This window comes from Acartia tonsa, chromosome 3 (assembly GCF_053477335.1).
Source record: "Acartia tonsa isolate MP-2025a chromosome 3, ASM5347733v1, whole genome shotgun sequence".
Taxonomy (NCBI): Eukaryota; Metazoa; Arthropoda; class Copepoda; order Calanoida; family Acartiidae; genus Acartia; species Acartia tonsa.
Window position 1 is genome coordinate 12,986,276 of NC_137262.1, and position 14,414 is coordinate 13,000,689.

The following is a 14,414-nucleotide window of genomic DNA, read 5'->3' on the forward strand; positions in this document are numbered from 1 at the left end:
TTGCTTTCAAAAAAGTTCTTATAAAAGAACACACTGTAAAATGTTCCTGGAATCAATTATCTCATAAACATGAGCTCCAAAAGCTGCCAACGGCCTAAAGACTCAAAATAATTATTCGAACATCATTGTAATCTATGAAAAAATTCCTACAAATAAACTTGAATAGTTAATAATCAATCATGTTTGATTTTCTCGCAGTGCACATAAATGCGCGAAAGAATACTTGTTTTAAGTGTTTTTTCTTTAGTCACGCTCTTCCTGTGCATCAATGGATCTTGGCTATTTATAGGTCTTTGGTATGCCACTTATAACGATATGCTGGTAGTACGTTAAGTCGTTGAGCATATAGTGTCGTTTAACGTTGATAATAATTTTGGAGAAAATCTATCTCAGGAACATTTTACCGTGAGCTGCACAAGATCCCAACTTAAATTTTGGAGATGATTAACCCACTAAGACTTGACCTGGACTTTACACAGTCCTGCGGGTTCTTCCTTATCTGACTGTTCAGAATAAAATACGATTTCAATGGCTCTTAGGGGCTGTATCAAATTGAATTGAACTACTTCGACATTATTTCCAAGATTCTATTTTTGTCATTAGGACTTAAGTCCCAACTTGCTAAAATAAGGAATCCCACAAATAAAATAATAACCAATTATATTCATTTTCAGTTCGTTTTCCTTAAGTTTTATTACAATTTACAGTTTTTTTTGCCAATCATTTTCTAAATTATTCCAACACTGCGCCATTAAAATCTAAAAAGTGTTATTAAAAACGTAAAAAATTGCACATTATCTATTAAAAATTGACCATTTAGCAATCAAGGCAACGAAAAAAAACTACCCAATGCTTACTAGGCACTAGTAGGCCCATACAATTGACTGAATAATAAAGATAACTTGTTTTTCAACAAAAATTTATTATTAAGAATTTTTTTACTTTTGCTTCTCTTTATAAAGTATTTAATCAATAATGCGCCAGTAGTATTATTAAAGAAAACTTTTGGACACATTACTTATTGATTAACGAATTAAAATCTATAAAATTAATTGCTTAAAGAAGCTTTACTTTGCCTTGCTATTAATGAATACTTATGGCTTCGCTCCTAGCATTTAATCTAATGGGGACGAAGCGTTAATAGACCGCAAATATTAGATTCGAAAATAAAAAAAAGCATAAAACCATCCAACGAACTATGCTAATCTTGCCTAAAATGGACAACTTAATTGTTCCAGCGGTTGGCGAAATCTTAACGGACACAGACACAATACCTTTCCTATTTCATATAATGGGACATTAGTCCTTTTTTTGAGTGTAAAAACTGATTCTCTATATGTATCCGTCTATTGTAAGATAAGGCCCACAGTGCTTAGCTAACATTAGTTATTTTCTTAATTACACGATGCTACAACTGATAGGAAACAAAACATTGCTGCCCATTAGTTTTCATGACGAAACATAAGAGTTTTGAAACCGTTACACTCGAGGCATCCCCATCCTTGATTATTTGGCGTTACAACAACACCACAAAATATAGCATGTTTAGGTTCTTTAATATGATCCAAAATGATCTGCTTTCTTTTTATTAATGTTAAAGACAGAGGACCATTTGACTGCATGACTTTTGTCATGTTTTTTTAATGTTGTACCTGTTCAAAGGTTAAGCCATTTTCAATGCCCACTGTTTTAAAAATTCGCATGACAATGTATTTTAATCTCTAGATGTTTTTTTTAAATTTATTATTTTTACTGTTTTATTTTGACACAATACTTGATTATTTATCTAGATATGATGTATTAAATTATCTTCATCATTATAAACCAGAACCCGACAGCCGCGAGGCAGCCGCCTTTTCGACTTTGTGAAAGTAAGGCGCCAAAAATTGCCGTCGAGCGCAAAATTTGAAATAATATACAGAAAAAAATGTTAGCAAGAAATAGCAACTGCAACCAAGACATAATGAAATTTAAAGTTGCAACAAGGGGCGACGTTTTCCCTCAAAGCACCTTGTCGAGCAAAGAAATCCCTCACTTATTTTTTTTATTATGTGGAGTGGTTTTTTTTCCTTTAGGTTAGGGTATATTGAGTACTGGATGGCCCCGTAGGGTTAGGGCACCGCATGTTTAGGGCCCAAGGGTTAAACCCTCCCCACCCCCGGAGAGGTTAGATCTAGAAGAAGGAATAATTAACCATCTCAATATCATCAATTTATTTTAAAAATAAGGAGGGTTTGTCAGTGCTCAATAGGCACATTGTGGGAAATACCCAAAAGGCGACGTCAAAATCTTAAGCTCAGCTGAATCCGTAGCCGCTGTCGCTTGTAACAATGCACAGCTGCAGATCAGTCAGCGGCTGCCGAACCCTGATTTTTAAGTTGATGCCTTCCAGTTAAATATGTATCTCATCACGCTTATGTAACAGTAAAAAATATAAATTATAAAAATGATATTAATATTAATTCTAATAATATAAATTATTATCAACAGAAATCAAACTCATGAAGTCGAGACTGAGATAAAAAACTATTTATTTTATTTTCAAATAAAGCTTCCTAATTTGGCGCAATTTTAAACTCAAAATAAAATCTGAAGGCATAAGTTTAAAAAAAATATATTTAAGTTCTTCATTCCTATATCAAGATTGCATTTTAAATTTTTGGTAAGATGTTTAAGACTAGCGGCTACGCCCCCCTAGAAGCCTCTAGGGGCACTTAAGGTAGGAGTGGGAAAAGTCGACTCCATCCCATTTTAAATTTGAGTTTCAAAAGAGTAAAAATTTTTTTTTTAGGGGGAGGGGGGTCAAGACACCCTCCCAAAAAACCTTCCCAGGACCTATAAGAAGCTTCCTTGTAAAGGAGAACAATATAGGTTCAGCGGTTAGTGAGATCTTTCGGGACAGATAAAAAACGTTTACTACTTTATATAATACTACTTTGTATTATAGAAAGATGAAAATAAATGTTTGAAACGATACTTTATTAAGTTGCGTTAAAGTCACTAACAAATCATATTTGTTAGACAAACGTTTCTATTAATTTCATCTTCAAGAAAAATTTATTATCTCGTTAGGGGATAAATCGGACCTTTCTTGACAAAATATTGGCGAACTCTGTTTTACTTGTTGTTTTTGGCACACTCTGCTTGACTTAATTCAACTTTTTTCCTAAAATATTGCCATACTATGCCTTACTTGATAAATATTGGCATTCTCTGCTTAACTTGATGAACTATTGGCATACTATATTTTACTTGGGGGATTATTGGCATACTCTGCTTTACTTGAAAAAATATTGGCACACTCTGTTTTACTTGTTGTTTTTGGCACACTCTGCTTGACTTGATCCGATAGACTTTATATTAAACCGACGAAGAACGGAAACGAAGCTTCCCCAATTAGCATAATTCACAAAGTAGTTTAGAAATATTTTGCATCAAAATAGCAAAGTATCTTATGTTATTGATTAAATATCGTTAGTAAAGCACAGCTCAAATAGAACCGTCCTTTACAAGAACTTGTTGGCTAAATTGAACAACATGCCACTTTATTTATAAAATATTTACTTATGAATGGAATTTTATGAAATCCTGTTTATTCAAATCAAATTAAAAGGTGTTGTTTACTTAAATAGCATCTTGCCTCTCATTACAGATTTAAACTAACCAGCCCAAACTAGGTTGTGTGTGTGTGTGTGTGTGTGTGTGTGTGTGCGTGTGTGTGTGTGTGTGTATGTGTGTCTGTTTGTGTGTGTGTGTGTGATATGATGTAACTAAAACTAGATACGTAAGCTTCAGGGGCTATGCACACTCTAAAAAATATAAATTTCAAAAAAAAATTTTGACACATTTTTCGTGATTGTTTTCCTATAGGTAGACTTATTGTAAAGCTAAATATAAATCATTATAGAAATATAATTAATATCGAAAAGTCGAGTATTAAATTTGCAGCAAGAATAAAGAAAAAAATATGGAAATTCTTTAATGGACTTATAAATATAACACCTTTCTATACCTCATTTCAATTTTAAAAACTGCCAATTAACAATTATGATGCTTAAGAATTGCTGTGCTACTAAAAACTTCAAGATTATAAATGTTATTTAGTTTTCTGTTTAAGCTGACGTTTTTAGAGTGTATGTGCTCCATCTATAGTTGTTTTTAAAGAGAGAGGCATCTCTACATTTTGAGTCAATCTGTCTGTTCAGCTGTGACTGACAGCTACGACTATTAATTAAGTCATATTTATATCATCCCTTGACATTAATTTACAAATAAAAGACGAAGCATTTCTATAGTACCAAACAGCAATATCGTACGTCAATATTAAGATGTTGACTATTTAGCATTTTTTTGTTCTGTTGATGGTTTTGGGATTAAGATTCTTTGAACGAGTAGACACAATAGTGTAGTTGAAGAATCTCTATAAATAAGTCTTTAGAGATTTATAGAGTATCCATTATTTTTAAACATACCGTATTCAACAATTTTGAGGAATATTTAAATGGAACTTTCATTTTTTTTAATAGTTAATTTGTAATATGGTTTTGTCTGATTTTCTGATAAGTCTCGAGCTACGATTCTATGTATGTTTACAATCTAGTTTGTTAAGAAAGAAACGGATGCCAAGAGGTCACACTCCGGTCATTTGACCACACCATAGTATGTGTCATATACGTCGTATTTGTGTGTGTGTGTCTCGGAGGCCTTAATAGCTGCGCCCCGTATATTACGGAGTTACATACCAACAGTACTCTAAAAGCAACTCCGTATTAACACACACACACTCACACACAAAATCAAGCAGCCATCGAACGACGTCCAACGTCGTGAATTCTAAATTCACAGGACACGCACACACACACACACACACAGGCCCGCTCACACACTCACACATTCCGCAGTAACACCGCATTCTATAAAGATTTTGAGCGCCTGTATTCAAGTTTCAGTCAGTATATGAGCACAACACCACACAGAAGGAATGTTTAATGTTTTTTTTCCCGCATTTGCCAAAATTTTTGCAAATATTTTTCTTTTAAAATTAATAACTTGCTCATATATTATTCGAAAGAATATGTCTAATTTTCACAAAAATTAGGTTATATTCATTGAAAATGTGATTTACCATGAACTAAAAGTGATTTTTTAAGTGACGATAAATATGAGACGAAGTGCAAAAAAGTAGTCTGGTACACCTTTTTGTATAACACAGATAAGTTGGTATATCTCTGGATACATTTTGAGAATAAATTGTGGCTAGACAGCTGATAACTTACAATATATGTTGTTAAGATAAATTATGTTTATAATTATTGCATTGGCTGGGCTGGAACCCGCGGCCTATGCAAATAATTTTCACTATCTTGTTTAAATAATGGTCGTTAAAATTGATAAATTGGAACTGGTGCTATTAAAAGAAACAACAACTATGGAGCAGCCCCTTGTCTTGCCCATTATTCATTACACATCAACCTTAAAAACGTCATATTTTTTTTATCGATAAATCCCTTTTATTTCCAGTCGGCCATCTAATGGTCCCTCCCGTTAAGTTTCTTTTAAAAGCTTCTATGTGTAAAGTTAAGTTAGGTTCAGGAATATCATAAAGAACCTGGCAGGATTTAAGTTTAGTGGCTAGAATTTATTAGGTCAGAGGGGAGAGGCAGGACAATGGTAGATTTAAAGAATATAACCTTTTCATCATATTATCGGTCAAAAAAGCTTTAAGTAGGGAAAGGACTTCAAATATGTTTTATGGGTACATGCATGTTTCTGTTAAGTCCGGGGTAATAAAAGTAGGTGGTGCTAGTTTCTTCTATTTATTACAGCCTTATAAATACTAAGTATATCTGATCAGTTAACAAAATAGAAAAAAATATTTTTTTTCACACATTTCTTCGGAGTTTTTTTTTACAAGATTTTAATATATAGGACATATCGTTTTTATTTAATTGTTGCCTGTATAAATATTTAGTTTTTTCATTCAATTGCCTTATATAGACTAAAACCATCTCAGAATTTAAAAATAAAACTAAGATAAAATTGGTATCTGAGAGATTCATTAAAAACATGAAACTAAACGCAAAAAAATTCTATATGGACTATATTTTAACTGAAGCAAATATTTTTGTTATTTGACACAAAAAGCCATTGATGAAAAAACTTAAGGATGTGGTATCTTCATGGAATTTAAATTTGAACAGCTTTTATATAAATACATCCATGTAGTTTTATCTTTTTATAAAGAAAAAGATTTTAAGATAACATTGAAAAGAATTTGAGGAACTCTTCCTCATAACTTTGTGGCTAAAAACTAAAGCATATCAGTTATCACATTTCTGGGGGTTTAAATTTCATCTTAAGATTCTTTAGACATTTTTACACAACAGTTTAAATAAAAAAACATGCATATAACTTTACCATAAGAAATTCTTGAATTTTTTAGCTGTTTTTTGTTTTTATGATAATAACTTTAAGAAAAAAAACCTATTTTTATAAAGAAGCATATCTTTTTAGATTTTTAAAAGTTTTTTTTCTTTTAACTTAATTTTATATAATCATGAATATCTTAAAAAGCATATTCATTCAGTAAAGTACTACAAGTTTCTTCGCCCCTAGTCTTAAGAAGAAGGGGAAATGGCCTAAAACCACACCTTAGACATTTAGAAAGCAAAACATCATTATATTAGACATTTCTGAGATCTTAAGCTTCAGACAGACAAACCTTACTACTTTATATAATAGGATTTGAAAATATCTTAATAAAGATGTAACTTAAGAAAAGGCCTATAATTAGGTAACTATAGTGCAGGTATTATCAACAAACATTCCCTATCATCTGATAAACATGTCTTTAAAGTTGTATTTTATTATTGTTACGCAAAAACAAGGAGAATCATATCCATAATTAGTATCCATAGTATCCTAACAAAGTAGCATGAGAAACTTTTTAAAATCTTATTGAATATTTATTATTGAATTTATAGTTAAGACATCTCTGCTAAATAACATGGTGTAATTTTCAGGACAACCTTTTAATGGTTTTACTTAGCGTAGCCCTTACATCATGTATTAAGTAAAAGTTTTTAAATCCAATTGATATTGGAAGAGAAAAAAACATTTATGTCTAAATTTCTTTGGGAATGCAAATATTTTCAAATATTAGACATTGCGAGTTTTTGAGTAGCTTTAGGACAAAAATTCCATAGGTATGGTACAAACACACACAAACACGAGGTCTTCCAGTCAAAATTTATGCTTATCTCCACCTTTTAGGGCGTTTCAAATTTGTACACGTTTATATATACATTCTTTAAAAACTTGAAATTTACAGATTTGCCGTGTTTTTTATTTGTCAGACTGTTTTGATATTTGAATTTTAGTATGTAGCATCTAACAATTTGTAAAAAAACTTTTATTTTAGCCTGAGAATCCAACCCTTTTCAGTCAAAATATATACGAGATTAAATATAAAATATTTTAATTTTACATTCTAAGTTTCAATTTCATAAACTGAAAGATTTAAACTCAAAAAAGGGAGGGAAAAATCTGAGGTAAAATAACTCAATTCAAATATTTGATATTGACATGAATTATAATTTCAACAAGTATGTTCTTAACTATTATAATACAAACACAGAAACATCCACAATAGGTATTTTATATTGAAATACAAAAGGTCTAATCTTCACCAAACGCCGAAAAGGTACACCAAATATTATTTAGGTGTATAATTTAGACACAAAATTACTAGGGATATTTTTGCAAATAAAATATTTTCAACAAGTCATGTAAAGCTGCTTTAAACAAATTCATTTTACTTTTATTTAAAAATAGAAATAGAAAGATTTTTAATTGTAGTTTAAGTTTTGTATCTAATTTTTGTACAAATGTATAGTAATTTGAATATTAAATTAGATTAAAAATAGTATAGCCTATTATATACATAGTATTTTCTCTTTAGTCTATGCTAATAAGAATGAATTCCTATGATTGTAAAAGTTATATTATTTACCTCACTATGAAATGATGAAATCCTTAAAATGTGTTACATGCTGGCAGGGGTTCTAATAACATCAACAAACATTCAACACATACAAGTTATACTATCAATGTTTGATTTAGGATAGAGCAGGGGAAAACTAAACTTAGAAGCTTTTTTGTATTAAAATCTTATATTTAGAAAAAATCTTAATTAAATAACTTAGGGAGGGAGGGCATATTGGTAGTTTATTGCACTAGTCCTCAAAGTTTTATGAGAACATTTTCTTATTTGTTAGCTTAACAACTTTGGGGACTTTAATTGAATTTTAATTAGTTGGTTCATTAAATTGAGTGATTAAATGTTTCAACTACTTATTAATTAATGTACATAGGGAGTATTTTTGTGTATCATGATTGGGGATTAATTTATTGGCCATTGTCTTATCCCTTTAGATACCTGAAATTACTCCACTTCACCCTTTGGGATGTGTTATGAAATCAAAATGTACAAAAAATAAGATAAGATTTGTGTAAAATGGAAAAAAAGTTTCTTAATTCTTTCAGTCAAAACAGTACAAAAAAGCTTAATATTATGATCTAAGATTATATAAAATTATTGGAAGATTTATTTATGCATAAAGCTGTTAACAAGCTAATAGGGTCAGACCATAGTTTCATGCTGATATATAACTTTGATCACAACCTTTCCTTATCAGTGTTCCCATAGGGTTAAAGTGGTAATATAAAATAATATAGATTAAGCTTTAATGCGGAGATCAGCAGTCGCAAGTAAGCCCGCTTGGTACCTTTAAAATTTGCCTAAACAGAGAGATTGTAAATTTACAACCATGTTTATGCATTAAGACAATTTTTAAAATATAAAGTTGTCAATCCTCATACGGATTACAGGTTTCTTGCGCGCGGCTGTTGAGCCTTTCTTTATAGGCTAGTATTTAGTTTCCATCACAAAGGTTTTATTTAAAAACTATGCAAATTAAAATTTGAAGTTATGTTTATGTTATAATTGTTGTTAAAACAAATTTTAAATGTCTTTTTTCACTTTATATTGAATATTTCAATGCTAGAAAAAGTCACATTTCAAAATTGATTTTTTAATCTAAGAAATACTGGTAAATGAGACATGATTAAAGAAACTGAAAGAGGTTACATTAAAGAAACGAGCATCTATGAAATTTTTTTATGATACTTATTAAAATCAATATGGCTTTGGTATTTAATACTAAATGCACATTATTAATCAGACCTTGCTCAAACATAAAACTATATTACAGAGTGGCTCTTTAATATAACATTCTTTGTAACTATTACTCTAACAAGGATGCGAGCATTCAAATTCTATAGCTTGCAGATCAAAAACATACCTGCAACTAAAAGCAAAGAAGTGCTATTGTGCAATTTACTTTATTTAATAAGATCACGCGGCTAACATAGCAGTAATAGATACTATCATTAATGTTTATTACTGCGATAAACATGTTCGTCCGTCAACTTTTTCATACATTCATCCAACCAATTGACATTAAGGATTAACATCAAAATTGTTTGACGAAAAAATAACTTTGATACAGACGAAAAAAAGTTTCACTTCTGCAAAGAGCTCCCCCTTTTACCCTTTTCACTACTCATAGGCTGTCATTAATATTGTTGAAGCCTGTGAGTGTATTTTTGAAACTCATTATCTAATAATGCTCACACTAACAACTGGCCATTAGTGCTGCGATGATTTTGCACATTCTCGACCTATCATTCAATCAGCCTGGAAAAAAATCAGAGAATTAAAGGCTTAAACAGTTGTAAAAAAAATTATGGGGGATTGGGTCATTTTTTTTCTAGAGGCGACTTTTCTTGCGAAGTTTTTGAAACTTTACCTCAAAGTAGTTCTAAACCTTACCAGGATCTATGAAGGAGAACCATAACGGTAAATAACATTTTGGTCGGCGAAAATCCAATTAGACTTTTTTTGTATTCTCATTATTCAAAATAAAATGATTTGAGATCTCACTTATCATATTAGGGCTGGCTTTCCAGGAAAAAAATCTTTTTGGTTTTAGGCTATTTTCCCTCCCCCTTCTGGAGTCTTAGAGTGAAGTTTACTAAAGAAGAACATATTTCTAAACTTTAAAAAAAAGAAATGTTTTAAGAACAAATGCCTTATACCTTGTAACGCTTTAAAGGGCCTTCTAGTTTTACATGAGATAGGGGAATAAAGAAGTTAGATATAGAAATATAATTCATTGATATGTAATATTTGAAAATTTGATTAGTAAGCTTCAATTATTTACATCTTCTTAATCAAGGATAATAAAGAAAAGATGGGAATACTGTGTTCTAAATATGATATTTTCATTAGAAAGCTTATTTAGGTTAAGCCAGAGAGAGAATGAGAGGGAAAATTTGCTGTTTATTACACTAGTCCCCAAAGTTTTATAATAACGTTTTCTTTTCCGTTGGCTTGAGAACTATGGGGACTTTAGTGAATTTTGATTGGTTGTTCATTAAGTAGAGGGTTCTAACGTTTTAACCACTAATTTCAATCTGCAGAATTTGAAATTTTTGTGTCATCATTGGGGCTTTACGTCAATTTAGCGGCCATTGTTTTCTCCCTTTACATCCCTAGGTTTATCAATTTATCTTTTAAATTTAAGAACCTGTCAATAAACAAGATGGCTAATTTAGAAAGTTTACTAAGACCTACGGACCTATCCTAGTTGTATATTAGCTACGCTGCTCATAAGACACACTTTTTAAAAAGATTAGCCATGTTTATTCTAATACCTTTTATTATGATGAGATTAGCCGAGAATTAAGCCGTGGCAACAAACAATATATTATAACATCTCAATTTTGAAAGGTCAGAACCCAAATATCAATTAGTGATAACAGATTTTATTTCATACTTATACAGGAATAAATTAACATGTTATTAATTTTATATTTTAGCTATACCTAATTTGGTAATTGTTTATGACTTTAGATGCATATGAAGTAGAGGGACAAAGTAACTAACAAATCAGCATGTGACGTCATAAAAAAGAGGGAGATGAGAGGAGATGTGGGAAGGAAAACCCCTAAAAAAGAAATGGATTATCCCTCATTTTTATGACGTTACATGGCTGATTTTTGAGTCACTTTGTCCCTCTACCATATAAATCCTTTCGATTGTTGGTTAGTGTTTGAACATTAAGAGCTCCTAATTCACAAAAGAAATTTTTTCTATAATTTTTTTTGCTCTTCAAAGGCCTACTCTCTATTTAAGTTCTTTTAAAAAGTTTATCTGTTTAAGAGAACATAACTATTTTCAGCATTTCAACTGGTATTAAATCTTACTTATGGTAACATTTTTAATAAAACATTTTAATGATTTCTTTTCCTACATGACTTTGGTAACTTTTAAGCCGGATATTCCATTTAGTTTTCCAAAACAGATTGTTAAAATTGGTTATTTGCATATTAAATTCATAACAAATTTTGTGTATTGATGTTTTTCTAACCGCAAACTTAACCAAAAAGTGTATTTTGGTGGCGTATGTGGGGTGTGAATTCACATCTGCAAAAAAAGGCATTTCTTAAAAAAAAAAAGCGAAGTGATCAAATGAGTTTATTGGTCTTAGTAATGAATAGAAAGCCCCGCTGGGGTTATGACTTCGTGTGTGTGTGTGGTTCACCTAGTGATTACATGAAAATCTCGTTGGATTACATAATACTTTTCTATTCTTATCTGCTAAGATGTTTGAACACTTATGTGGGAACAGTTTAAAATAGAGGGAGGACGAAACAATTTATAGGAGATTTTTACTGAGGGGTGAAATAGCTTAGCTTGCTTCACCATGAAGTTTGCTAAATTGAATTGAAATGAGATTTACGTGTTTTGACTGACTGATTGATTTCGGAACAGGGATCGTCATCTGCACTTAAAGTGACTTTAAGGGCGTTGCCATTTCTACAAAAGGCTGAAGATGTTTTTTTTTGTCAAAATTGTTTGAATGTAAATTTAAACACATAATAAAATTTGACAATTTTTAAGTTTCTTATGTTTTATAAAATTCTGATATAAGGTCTCTTAATTGCAAAGCAAATCAATTAACTGAAAAGCACTTCAAAATTGGATTTGGTTTGAAATTGCTTTTTTTTATTATCTTTAGAATTAAATTATTAAATTTTCCCATTAGTAATTCTCTTAGCATTAAGATTTTTTGTTTGACATTGCTGACTCAGCAACTTAACTTCTCAGTGGCTTCTGTTTTTTGCCATTCTAGCGGTTTGTGGCGGCTGCTAGCTGCTTGTTATCCCTGATTTAGTGTTACAACTTGCAAGTCCAAGTTTCCAGCTGAGTTAATGCGCTAAATTATCATAAATTTCTTTTAAACCTTTGCGGATTTGGATTTAGAATGAGGGAAGTGTATGTGTGGGAGGGGGGGGGGGTGGAAGTAATAAATTTAGTTTTTCAATTTATACTTACTTTAATTTAATATTACTACTTTTATGGCTTTTTGGAATGGTCAATCTTGATTTAAAGCAAAACTAGCTAAAGTTCTACGTATGAAAAAACATTAAATTTCTAAAAAGCCCTACTTATGTAAACATTCCAATTTTTGAGGTTAATTTTACATGAAAGATCAGAGGCGTGTTCTTTAAATATTGGCAATAAGTTAGTGGAACCATCAACATTATATTGATACATTTACTCCTTGAATTATCAAAATAATGTATGAAAGAAGTTTTAATAATCAAGTATGATATTATTCAAATTTTGAAGATCTTTTACAAAGCCAATTGACTATTTTTTAAAGCCAAAACTTCATTTAATTAAACTTGAAAAAAAGCTTAAATTTTTATAATGATGTAATAATCTAATTCTATTTTATTAAAACTATAACATACATATATGTTTTGTGTATGATATCATACAGATACAACATCTTAACAAGACACCTTTTTATTATGAAACTATTTCTTGTAACAATTTAAATTGGCCAATCATCGTTGTCTACAAGCTTTTTGTCTCTTTATTTTCTTACCAGCCCTAACAGTATAGAGACCTCATGTTTTTGTCCTTAGTTCTCATAAATACTAGCCTAGATGCTTTTTATTCCTTCTCCTTGTGTGTCTGCCCAGCGTCTAGTCTTCATATACTTATCATATTAGGGTAACAAAAAAATCAATGTTTAAATGAGTGTGTGTGTGTGTGTGTGCTTTTATAATATATAGATACTAGGTCGGTTACTTAAAAAATGAAATAATTTGAATGGAAACTGAAAAAAGAAGTTTGTGTGAAATTGTTTACATAATAACAACATTAGATTTAGTCATGAAGCCATTTCAATTCATTTTTTGATCATGAGATTCTTGTATCTGAAACAATTATGCTCTAAATATTTGTGTTATTGACCATACAACCCATAGTTATAGAGTAGGTGCGCTTGTTACAACTTTTAAACTGCAAATATTTTAAGAATTGGACCTAAGGATAGCCTGATTATTATTTTGTAGAGCTTCAAAAAGACGCAAACCAAAATGTTGGCAGAATGGATATACAACACGTGGATATTGTGAAAAAGGGGAATCTTCATCGTCAATTTAGGTTGTTAATAAAGTCTTCGGATATTGGTCAATACATTCCTCCTTGGTTAGGCGATTGGATGGGATAAAGTAATATGGGAGAGATGGTGGGAAGTATGGTTATATTAGCCAGCTGGGAGAAACATTTTATCAGGGTAGGCGAGAATCTTCTACAATATCCACGTATTCCATATCCATTGTTGGCAGTCAAGTTTATATTTTAGTCCAGAAACAGAGAGAGAGAGAGAGTGAGTGAGAGAGACAGAGAGAGAGAGAGGGAGACAGTGAGGGAGGGAGAAGGAGGCATGTCTTTAAAAACAAGTCTAGGCAACCCATTTTTATACAGAAAGGGTAAGGAAGGATATTATACATTTAATGTGGAATTATCAAAAATGGACAGTAGAAGGGGAAGAATGAGGGGGAGGGGTGAGACAGGCCTAGTAGCCAGACACTCATTTTTAACTGTTTTAACGTCGTCAGTCAAAACGCCTTTTAGAGTTGAAGCTGCCTTAATTTCATGACTTCTCTATTTTAGATTTTGGGTAGCGCAGCTACTCTTCATTTTAGTTGTCTGGACATTGAAATAAAATACCAGACAATTCAAATTCAATAAATTTGATTTGTTGTGTAAACGCACATAAATACAAAATTTGTGCCCCAAAATATTAGTCATTTAAAAATTATAATAAATAAATTATTTTGAGATGTTGTCAATAAAGAAATTAACAAGAAATTATTTATACTGATGAAAAAATATATAGACAAAATTATTTATGTTGATGAAAAAATATATAGACAAAATATTGTTTTGTTTGTTTAATATTAATTGATTATTTTCAAAAGAATTTAAATAT

At 30.8% G+C, this 14,414-nt stretch overlaps 1 protein-coding gene across 1 annotated transcript in view; it reads left to right on the plus strand.

The window, feature by feature from the left end:
- Positions 1 to 4,903: 4,903 nt before the first annotated feature.
- The window catches only part of LOC145313354 (uncharacterized), a 102,517-nt gene continuing 93,006 nt past the window's right edge, over positions 4,904 to 14,414 (plus strand). The window contains exon 1 of the mRNA XM_080152714.1: positions 4,904 to 4,977. The gene's annotated coding sequence lies outside the window, so the exon portion shown is untranslated. The remainder of the gene's footprint in view (positions 4,978 to 14,414) is intronic.